The 12,656-nt window shown below is 34.7% G+C and overlaps 1 long non-coding RNA gene across 1 annotated transcript; it reads right to left on the minus strand.

The window, feature by feature from the left end:
- Positions 1-10,076: 10,076 nt before the first annotated feature.
- LOC124634516 lies at positions 10,077-10,942 on the minus strand. The gene is made up of 2 exons (XR_006984878.1): positions 10,770-10,942; positions 10,077-10,479 (listed from the first exon to the last, which is right to left on the minus strand). It is a non-coding gene; the product is annotated as an uncharacterized LOC124634516 (long non-coding RNA).
- Positions 10,943-12,656: the final 1,714 nt, after the last annotated feature.

Consider the following 12,656-nt stretch of genomic DNA (forward strand, 5'->3'; position numbering starts at 1 on the left):
CGGCGCGCGACGCGATATTTGCGTGCGTAGTAGTATGACCAAAAAGTTCTCCAAGAATTGGTATAACTAATTTAGTAAATAACAATGCATATACATGTTAAATTAAAAATTCAGTGTATGTATTATGATTATAACATAATATTCTAATTGGGGTGTTTGAGGGTGTGCGTTAATTACGTTACATGTTATATATATATAACTTAAAAACTAACATATCTCTACTAATATTATAAAGAGGAAAACTTTGTTTGTTTGGTTGTAATGGATAAACTCAAAACTACTGGACCGATTTTAAATATTCTTTCACCTTTAGGAAGCTATATTATCTGCGAGTAACATAGGCTATATTTATTCCGGTGCGGGCAGTAGCACCCACGGGACGCGGGTGAAACCGCGGAAAAACGGCTGGTACATTATATAATACAAAACATGTTATTACATAAAACCTAAATCTATGTTAATAATACTTGGTACGTTACAAAAACTACCACACACCTCAAAACACTTGTTGTCAACACCCACAAAACAAACTACAGACTACTAAAATCTATCCAACAAGTTCTATAAGATCAAAATCAAATCCCGCCTCCGTAGAACACAAAATTTGATCTCCCACATAACATAATCGACAGTTTCAATCAAAACTTTAGTACAAAGGACTTATTTAATTATTATTCCTGTTGAGAACAACCATGTTTGTAGCAATAACACGGAGAGAGAGTTAGCATCCGCCTCCTGTCACTGCACTGTGCTCCTATCGGAAATGTGAACTGGACAAAATAAAATGGCCGCCGTTATAAACTAGAGATAAAATAAAAGATGAGTTTTAGTCCTATGGAAATGAAATAGTAGAAAATGTTTGTGTAATGTTTATCCTGTAACCGGCGAGAATATGGAAGAGGAATTCATAGAGTTAAAACAATAATTTCAGGGGTCATTGTATGTGTGTTTTTGTTTCAAGGTGAGTTGGTACCTGTGGCGGTTAGTGAGAATTATGTGAGATTAACAGGTCATCCCAAAACGTGTCTGTCAAAATAATACGAGCTAAACTGCATTTGTTGAGATATTGAAGTGGTTAAAGGTCAGATACGACTACATTATTTTTATTTCATCATTAGAGAAATAAGCTCAATTTACATTCTGGATATAAAAATGCATCCATCTATCGTTTCTTAAATTCTCAAACAAAAATTAATATTTAATTAAATTTCCTTTTTTTGTCCCCTTAACTTTCAAAACAGCCCACAACGCCTGAGTTTAAGATTGATAGCTCCACTAAGTGTTCCCCCGGTATCACCTGCTGAAGTTCACTTGTTAACTTCAGGAAAATCGCGTTTAACTGCGATACTACAGTTAAAGGGCCGGGTTTAGTGTACTTTCAGTTGTGGGTCTCTAGGGATTGTCCTGTCGTTGGCTTAACTTTTGGAGCGTATTCTTTTTAATTAGCTGGGAAAGTTTTTTCTAAACAAAAAAAAAATGGCGAATCAGGAAAATAAAGACTGTGGTAATCGGATCGATTTTTATTTTATAGGTATTATGGGTTTTTTAGTAATGAATAATTTATTTGAAATATTTGGCATTACCTTTAGCAGTACCTATATATTAAAACAATATAAAGTGTACTATTTACCACCTAAGCTTGTTGGTCTAGTTAGTCACAAATCATCGTAATATCATAGAATAATTGTATCACATCTATTTACCAACTATCTTCTCCATATATGTTTTTTTATTCAGTCTTATAGATACGTGTTATTAAAAATAAGAAGCACACAAGTATTTAGCAATTGACAAATCCAAGATTTATCTAAAACGCTACCACTTGAACGTAAAACGACGAACATTCTATCACAAGAAAACATACGAGTAAGATAAGAAAATACCAAGTAATTGGTACGGTATCATTCATCATGATCCGTCTTCCCTGAGCGTACGTGAAAGCGTTTAGCTAAATACGATACATTGCCCCACTTGGGGTATGTCGCTGTTTTTAACGGTATAACACGCGGTACTTAAGTGCTAAGATGATGTAGTGGGGTTTATTTTGAAGTTTTAGTAGCTAGAAATGTTTAAAGTACCTACCGTCTTACCACAAAAACTTTTAAACGTCAGTTTAAGACTTGTCTAAAAAATGTCAGATTATGACGTTGAAATAAATATGTTCATTTTGCAGCCACAATTTTTTTAGACAAGTGTAAAACAGATGTTTAAGTTTTTGTAGTAAGGCCACTAAAGTTTAAATGGGGAATGGTTTGACCTATACATATAGGTGTGAGGAACACGAATGGCTGTTTTGGTTACTGACGATCAGAATTGGATTTTGAATAGCCTGACGTCGTTTATCTTCGAGGTATTCAGGATATAGGAATACCGGTATCGAGGCTTTGTTAAGACTTAACGCTAACGTATTTCTATAGGCGTCGATTCAAACTGTTTTATGTGAAGCCGTAACTTATAAATCTTCACCTGTAAGTACTTAATTTCTTCGTAATTACTTCGTTTGAGCAGGCTGACAAATAGAGTACTACATCGGAAAAAATCTGACTGTAACCCACAAATCAGAGCAGCATTCCCTACAAGTAGAACTAAACACACTAACCGCAGAGCGAACCATTAATTACCCAAAAACATCACAATAATTCGCCATCTTAATTTATTAGAGCAAAAGACATTTTCTACAAAGCAAACACGAATCTGAGTGGGATGCTTGAGGCCCGTAAATGTACCCACTATCACTCAAAGTCAGACCTCTTATTTATCACTAGACATATCACCAAATCTGTCATGCTGTCAAGGAATATGCACGTCAACCTTATCTCAAGCCCATAAGGTATAATCTCCCTTGATTTTTTGTTTTGGGGGTAAAGTTGTTGAGTGGTGGGACAGTTCCTATATTTTTATGAGGCTGGTATGACGACTAAAGGTTTGTTGATTCCCGTCTGCCAGTTTAGGCTTTTTCACTTTACTATATTGACATTATTGTAAGCCAAAGAGTTCAGTTACAATAATGTGAGAAATATGGATGTCTCTTTTAGTTTGAGAAGATAGATGAAAGCTTCTTTTTCATATGTTGTGTACTTCTGTCATAAACAGCTATAGAAATGTTGTTTTTATTAATGGTTTCCGCAAAAAATGTACTGGCCAAAGTTTTAGTAGAAAAGATTTATCGGAAACGATCCTTAGTAGTCTGTATTACTGATAGATGATCTTTCATTTTCATATTTGTAACTCTTTCTATGGTGTTTTTAACCGACTTCCCAAAAAGGAGGAGGTTATCAATTCGGCCGGTATGTTTTTTTTTTTTTTTTTTTTCTATGTATGTACATCGATTACTCCGAGGTTTATAGACCGATTTACGTGATTCTTTTTTTGTTCGACTCGGAATAGCTGCCAGTTGGTCCCATAGTCATCAGGTCAGGATCTGATGATGGAAACCCTGAGAAATCGAGGGCAACCTTCGAAAGCTGTAGGCTTACATAGGGTAAAAACTTGACACTCAGGTGTACGCCTAAAAGCACTATTCAACTGTGAAGATTTGGAGCTGATCTGATGATGGAAACCAGAGAGGGTCGAGGGAACTCGACAACTGAATATGTAAACTACCTCGTGTTTGGGCTTAAATTATTTGTATTGACAAGACCTTTGCAACAGTGAAGGTTTGGAGCTGATCTGATGATGGAGACCAGAGAAAGTAAGTCGAGGGAACTCGACAACTGAATATGTAAAATACCTCGTATTTGGACTTATATTCTTTGTATTGATGAGAACTTCTCACTTGTATGGATAGTGACAACTATTCGTATCACTGAAAAGCTTTAAATAAAAAACTTTTTTACAAAAAAATTAAACCGACTTCCCAAAACACTAAAAAGCAAAAAAAAAAACTATTTTTAGGTGCATCGGCCTAGAAGTCGGTGGCAAAATTAACTTAGTAACATCCATTAGACACCGACTTCTAGGCCGATGCACCTAAAAATAGTTTTTTTTTTTGCTTTTTAGTGTTTTCTTATTTAGAATGCCCATGAAAATATGAATGTCTGAGATAAATTGCAGTAATTTATATAACCTATCGGTCTTTTTAACTTTATAACTTTATAGGTATGGTATCTATAAAAGTAGTGTTAAAAGTGTGGTTAAAAGTAGTGTTTGCAAAATTGTGCAGTTAGCGAAAAAGGTTTGCTATTCAACAACTTCAGTGCACCAGATGCGCATATTTGGGAAATTTTCACAATGGTCCAATTTGACTACCATCTTTATGGATGACACGTATTTTGTTCAATCTAAGCTACTGAAGAACGATTTGATGACCAACTAAGTATAGGTAATTATATGTATACTCTGAAAATGTTTCCACATATGTAATACCAATTGAAATGAACTTCACAATCCTTTGACACCAAAATTAGACAAACAAAAATTCTAGGCTCAGTATCACAAGGTTTCGCAAATAAAACCGCACAGCAAACGACAGTTGAGATTTTATTGAACATACGTACATTTTACATACATATGTGGCCGAGCCGTGCGTACAGTTTGTGTTGCGGTCGCTTTCTCATGAATATTCCTACTGGATAATGTTCCCCGTTTAATATCGTCCGCCGAACACCAAACTGTGACACTTTGTGATACAGATTTTGCTAACTTGTGAACTTGGCTCGAGTACCCTGTTTTTGTTCGATCCACAAAGAGCTGGTATCTTTCGAATTCCTTATCAAGGAGAGTTTAGCCTTTGAAGTTAATCAAAAGGTTTGGATAAAAATATCTATATGAGATAAATATTTTTAGATTGAACAGGATATAAAAATGCCACGAATTATCAAATATTCGACGAAAATAAATCAGTGTTCTCGCTATCACTGAACTTTAAGCGCCTGTCTGAATTCGCATAGCAATAACACACGCAAGCAGATTGTACAAACACAACAGGCGCTCACAAAGCGTTTAACGAGAAATACTAAGACATTATCACAATCTACAAGGAATATCTAAGGTACGCTTTTTAAACGAACCAAATCTCATCTAAAATCTTAATCTCAGGTTAAAATCAACTGACTTCTCACGAGGGACTACTTAAAATCATTATGCTGTAATGAAAATGGAGATAGAACACTTAGATTGGAATCGAGGAGTTTATCTTTTTTTTCTTGTCAGTAATTTAACACGACTCAAGTTAAGTGAGCACTTAACGGGTGATTCTTTGGTTACGAACGGTGTTGGAACTGTCCGTTAATGTTGTGGGTTTGGACGCGGACAAAAATTGTGAAGGTTTTTTAAGTTATGAGCATAACGCTTGGAGGTGCATAAAAAGTAAAATGAGTAAAAGTTTTATTCAACGATAGAAGTCAATTCTTTGCATGAATTGGCTATCGTATTGCTTGTTTTATAAATCTTTAATAGCAAATTAAAAACATGTCAACAAATGACCAATCAGGATTTTATTGCAGTCAGAATGACCCTCAAAAAAAACTAACACTTAGGTAATTACTTCTTTCATGATCTAAATTTTTTTACCAAGTACCTGAAAATGGCCAGTCCTTAACCCGCGCGTCCCCGATGGCTGGGTAAATAAGAAAATATTCCCACCCTTCTAATGGAGACCCACACCGGGAGTCGTTCGGCTGCAAACCAAACATACCGTCTTACTACGATTATAGGGGTCCAGTTGCCCTCTAAAGGTACTCTGAGAGACCTTGGATCATAGAAACTGGAGATCTGTTGACTTTGAAGATTATAATGGATCCTGGGGCTGGAAAATGATTGGGAACACCTGATTTGCTCACGATCTTAGCTGAGATTTTTTTGGTAGTAGATTTAAGGAAAAGCATGTCATTTGATCTTACTGAAATATTATTGGTTTTACAAAAAATAAGTTAAGCATTCGTTCGTCACGTTAAAAGAAAATGTTACGTTAAAAATTCCTTTTTAAACAAGTGTCAAACGTCTATTTAACTTTATTGTCGTACCCCATTTTTTAAGCCCCTGGGCAATTGACTTGCTTGTCTTTGACAATATGCATATCTAGCTTTAACAATACTAGACATCAGATCTTAAATAAATCACGAGTATTCTAACTTCAAAAAGTAATTCCCACAGAATTATTTTCCTTCAAACTGAACAAACTACTTCGCTCCAAGAAGAGTATTATACACCAAAAGATACCAAGATACCGTACATTTAGCACATCTGTTTCATTTCGACGTTCTGAACTACAAACCTAGGACAGAACCGCCAACTAATTTGTGGTTCAACCTAAAAACTAGTATTTTTCGAAACCGGAGAATATTACAAGTTCGCTTTCGACACAATTTGGAGACGTGTGTTTTTGACGTTTAATAAGCGTTGGAATAAAATAGAATAGAGTATGGTTATAAAGTTTTAAATACCCAGTTAAGTTTTTTGTATGGAACGAGCTAATATACAATACCTACATAAAAATGTCTAATAAAAGCATCGCACAGGTGATACTGAAAATTTTATAAACCACACTAAGGCATGAGAGCTAAACCTGAAATCTTCGTTATGACGTAATTTTAGGATCACAAGTTTGCTCTTTTCCTCTACCATCAAAAGGGCTCTATTGTACTGAAACTTGCATTTCTAAAGGCGATCTTTAAACTCCAGAACATCACAGTACACCTCTACAATGGTCGCAAATAATCATTAATTTGAACCGGAGTAATTACGTTCCAGGCTTCGCACTTTCAGTTCATTAACGCGCCAACAGATGGCACCACTGTAACTGGTCCATACGGCACTGTATTATTAAGTAGAGTTTTCCCAGGATGTTTTCCTTTACCATGCGAAGCTTATTACAAATTTAAATTGCGAGGGTTTACTTGCAAAATAAGTCAGTTCGAAGTCAAACGATTTTTGCTCTGGTTTGAGTTTGCTTGAAGTTTGTGAAATGATTTCGGAGTTGCGTGTTGTAAGCTCGTAAGTGAATTTTGTAATGAGGAATATTTTGTTGATATTTATTTAATGCTGTTATGAAGGAAAATCTGTTTGTGTGCCTATTTTTGGGATATTTTGATGCTTAACTGTGTCTGAAATAAAAATATGCACAGTCCTCGGTTCGAATAAAGACATAAGTTCTAACTTCAACATCAAATAAAACTTAACGTTTTTACAAATTCTCTTATGCTACAATTTATTTATTCGGAGTACCTTTATTGTTTCATGGAACTTACCTTTCTGGTAACATAATTTAATATTGGTACAGACTATTGCCAAAATAACTACTATAATCTAAATTGCTTTATTTAGTCACAGTTAAATTATTGATCATGCTACTCCAAATTCATTTTACAATTATTATTTTTTTTTTGCTTTCGATTCTCAACCCACACAAACACACTTATTAAAAGACATAATCAAACAAACAAACCAACATTCACAAAAACAACCGAATCCCACAAATTGTTCGTAAAGTCTATCAATTACTGTCCTCCCATCGTAAACACAGTGCTAAGACTACACCAATAATATTGATTGATCACTAGACCGTACATTATTGTCTACAGGAAACATTGCTTCAAATGAATTATGTGTAGGTGATGAATAGAGGCTTAAGTCTATTTGAATGTAGTAAATTATTGTATATGTGTGTAACTTTAAATAAGTAAATTTATTATTGGCATAAATATGAGGTTACAATTCAATGAGGCCCTGACTTTTGAGCTAGGCAAAACATCTGTGTTACAGAAATCAGTACCTTCTCATAATAACAAAATTGTGATCTAGTTTTATGCTACATAGTTGTTGATCAAGCATTCTCAGTATGAAAATTTGGGTCTTTCGTCATCTCAACACACTTAACTCATCACGAATGTGTTCAGTTGGTGAAACTTAAATTATTCACTTTTATTTCACAGTTTATTCACAGTTCTGTTACCCTAGTGCTTGTGACAAACAATGATTCGATTTCAATACCATTATTTTATTGTAGAAAATTATTAAAAGTTGCTAATGCATCTGGCTTCAATGCACTTATGATTTCCTAGTACTTGTACTAAGTAGTTTGGGAGTCCATGTTCGCGTTTGCTAAGCTGACGTTCAGTGACCGATGATGTTTGTGACACAGAAAATGAATACAATAATTTGTTGACTGTACTTTTTATTTGAAATCGGGTTAAATTATAAAACGTGTTGAGTTGGTGAAAACATAAAAGTGAATAATTTAAGTTTCACCAACTGAACACATTCGTGATGAGTTAAGTGTGTTGAGATGACGAAAGACCCGAAAATTTAGGGAAACATACTTACTGAATGATACGTTACTACTTATACAATCGCCATGGTTTGAATTTTTGGTCATGCAACTTTTTTCTAGTGATTCTTTTTAATGAAATAAATTTCAGTCTTTCTTTAGTGCGTAGGTGATAGAGAATGTTGCTTGCAAATGCTTTACTTTCATGATCTAAAAATAGATTTTATCTTTTCTATTGGCTAAACCTGAAAAAAAGGTTGGTAGCATAGCGAGAAAATACTAAAATAAACATATAACATTTACAAGAATAGAACATATTTCAAACATTCAAATTCAGGCCTAAATAAATCTTCGGGAGTACCTGAAAAAATCTTTGCCGTGCCTAAATTTATCCCCGTATCAACGTGGAAATATAGCATTATAATGTCGCAGAATACCCGAGCCTACGCGAACATTACGTTTTCTATACACAATGGGAAAAAAGGTTGGCATTAAGGCATAAACATGGAGAACAAAATATCTAGCGGAGGTGCCATAACGGAGAATCCCCTAAGAAAGTTGCACACCAAATTGCAGGTGACTAAGGGATGAGAAACGGGACTGTCTTCGCCCTTATACACCTTTTTTTGACCGACCATTTTCTTAACACCAAAAATCGTTGACATAAAATGTCACCCGCAACTGATCGTTTTGGTCATGCCCACCGTACGAATATGACCTAGAAGAAGACCTGACCTACCTGCATTATGGCATCTCCGATCATCTTTCCTTACTCCGAGGACATAACCTAATGGTGTGAGACGTTGGGTATTAGAAAAATGTGTTCAGAGCAAAAAACCGCTGAACTGAATGAATATTCAGGCATAATATCGCGACAATGCAGCTTTGTATCTCACTCAGACGTTGGTGCTTTGAATGGTAGTGAAAGAGATGGATGGTGGTCAGTTAATGTCTTTATTTTGGGTTTGAAATTGGAATTTGATTCTGAAGTGTAATGAGAAGCTTTCGCTTTGGCTGAAGGTTGATAGAAGCTGTAGTCACTAATTATTCTTTACCCTCCTAAACAGGTTTATTTTTATTATTCTATTAGCTTCAGTAGAATAACTTGGTGCACCTGGATAAAGAGCTTACAGCCGTTTTCGATAAGCGAGCTATTTAAAAAAGATTTTCCAAATTGGATAAGCTTTTACTACATTCAAACAAACAAACCAGCTCTTCTGCTTTATAATAATAATATACGATTAGTTCGAACATTAAACAAAGAAGAACTGTGAAGGAAAACATAATGAGGAAAGTTGGCATACCTACCTATAAGAAAGTCTCAATGCTTAAAGAAAACCTTTGTTAATGCTCATGTACTCTTTTACTTACTAAAAAAGTCTTTGCCTAGGGCTATAATAAATGGAAAACTTATATAGAAAAATTGTCTTCGGCCATATAACAATAAGCATACATTAACACAATCATGGCAGTTGCTACGGGAAGTCAGAAGCCAAAAAGTCTTACAATCCGTCTCATCAAGAATTATTGTTTTCCCTGGTCACAGGATTGAGGAGGTCAAATAGTTAGTCATCCGTGTAAAACACTGGTTCTCAGCTGCAGTTAGACTGGAAGCCGATCCCTATTTAGAAAAAGGCTAGGCAGATAAATCATTAACAGTTGCTAGACTAGTATTTACGTAGATATTAACTGTGTTCTATCAATCATAGTGCTGCATGCTTGAAGCCCGATACATCAACATTGTTCTGACGGGTTCTCGTAATGAAAATGGAGTGCAATTTTGAACGTTTCAGTTTGATTTCGGTCGTTTTATTAGGGTAAACCAGGCAATTGTGCCCCACCATTCGTAAAATTGAAATAATAAACGGTGTTGTTTAATACATGTTTATTAAAGTAATTAGCCTTAACCTCTGACTCAATAGGTATAACAATACAGAAAAAAAAACTTCTTAAAAGTAATTAAAATAGCTGAGATCAACGATTTCTTATAGTCTAGGGTGGGGCACATTCCACGGATACATCAGTCATATGTGCCTCAGTAAAGCCTCTCATTTTTTTTGTCTTCTTTCCTTTCCTTCGATTCTTCTTTTATTGTTAATTTGAATGCCACTTTCGTCCATGTTGAAAATTATTTCAGGCTTACCAATGAAATCATTTTCAGTCAACACTTTCAACAACATCTCAAAATACATTTTTATGACATCTTCTATAGCTTTTTTGATATTTTCTTCTGTCTATTTTCTTGGATCTGTAGCTTTTTCCTTCCCCATTTCCTAAAATAAAATAACCGAACAGAATACTTAAAAATTAAAATATAAAACTAATACAGACGTGGGGCACAATACCCGAAAGAAATCGGGGCGCATTAGCCAAAGTTCAGTATAACGTGCCCCATTTGATTTCAACAAAGAAGTTTAAGAAAAACGAAACGCAATTGTAGGTACACAATAATTCAAAGAGGCTAGCTTTAGAATAAAACTTTGAAAACGGAAAAAAACATGAAGCAAACACTTTAACTCAATTTTACAACAGACACAAAACATTTTCAGACTATGTTACATACCTTGTGACCACTTTTTCTTCATTAAAACAAATAAATAACAGCACTGATTTGTTTACATCGACGCCATACTTCTGTCACTAACCCGCACGGACCAAATTAGCGCCAAATTCAAAATGGATCTGTCAGTTCTGCGAGTGGGGCACATTATCGACTGGGGCACGTATGCCTGATTTACCCTACTGTATTTATGATGAAGGACGTGCAGTGTGACAGTGGGTTTGTTTTGTGGAAAGAAAATAAAGGTAAGTAGTCAAAAAGAAGTATTTTTTTTAAACTGATTCTTATTTTACCTGTACAAAAAGTGTTCTTCGGGTGAAACCGCGGGAAAATGGATGGTAATTTATAAATTTAGACTGAAATATTAATTGGCATCTAAAAATATTAAATGTTTTACAAGTGGAAAGTTTTACATAGATTTGTAGAACCGAATAAAACAAAAAAGCTTTCAATAAACCTATCAGGCAGTTGCACGCTAGGCCAGAGCTAAGCCTATGCGCTAATAGTATCATCCCGCAGTGACCAGGCTGCATGCCAAGAGATGATATAGCTTAAGACTTTGATGCAATAGACGTGGGTAATGTAGCGATAAAAATATTATATAATACATTAAATGATTACAAGTATTGTAATGTGTATTAAAGGTTTTTAAATTATTTAGGTAGTAGGCTTTATTATATCCAGGTACGGGAAGTTCTCCCGGGCTAGGGCAAAACCGCGGGAAGATAGTTTGTTCTTTATATATAGGAGGCACGTGTAAGAATAATAATATTATTGATATTTTTATCGATTACTATAAGTTTCAAAATTGGAAACCCCATACTCGATTTCCATTTTCAATTGAAAATCTAATATTTAAAGTTATTAAAAAAAATAAGGAAAATCTTTAAGCTTTATTTACATTAATAAACAATACTATACAATATAAGAAAATAAAAAGGCATATACATTAATTAGGCGTCGAAGTATTCCTAAAATGTAAGTTACAGTTTAAAAATAATAAAGGAATACAGAATAAATTGTGAAATGTTTTCTTTTAACACTTTTCTATACGAAGTTATCCAGTCGTCACTGAGCCACTTAGGTTCACTTCTGTTCAATATCAGCTTGAGATTGTCGGCGGCAAGTTGAAAACTTTTTAACTAAATAAAACCTGCTTTATGTTCGAAACGTATATTTAACGTTAAACTGTAGGTCCCAACTGTCAGTGAACATCTCCAGCAGTCGTTACGGGTAGTCAGAAGCCAGTAAGTCTGACAATCAGTCTTACCAAGGAGTAATCAAGCAGGCTGTTCGCATGTCAATTATAAATTATATACTTTTGTAAATATACCTGGTACCTAATGATTAGAACAGACATATAGTTGACAGTTTAGAGTAATTCTGCCTCTTCAAAATTCAGACCAGTATGTGTCGCATTCCAACTTCCTATACTATACTTACTTACCAAACAAAGTATATCCAAAACAAACCTCACCAGAACTATCATACATTTTTCAGATCCACATCTAAAATTCTAGCTACTCTCACAAACAGAGAAAAAAATCCCTTCCCAGGAACCCATGTGCGCGAATGATAAAAATATCACTTCTTGTTTAACGAAACTGTATTTGCAATATGTTCCCACTTATATTGCTTTTTACTTGTCCTTTTTCCATTTTCTTTCTATTGTGTGGAACTGTCGTGGTTTCTTAAGGAAGGAATCCAAAGTGTCAATTCTGAGAAAACGTTTGTTCATAATTGTTAACATCCTACAGACCTATGTGCTTCATATATCTGTTGCAAAAAGTAGTATTAAAGATGAGTATTTTCCGAAGGGTGATAAGTTTGAAAAAGTGCCATCAAAAGTCATAGAATTAGTGTTGGTTCTTAGGTTCCAGCTAAACGTTT

Source organism: Helicoverpa zea, chromosome 11 (genome assembly GCF_022581195.2).
Source record: "Helicoverpa zea isolate HzStark_Cry1AcR chromosome 11, ilHelZeax1.1, whole genome shotgun sequence".
Lineage (NCBI taxonomy): Eukaryota > Metazoa > Arthropoda > Insecta > Lepidoptera > Noctuidae > Helicoverpa > Helicoverpa zea.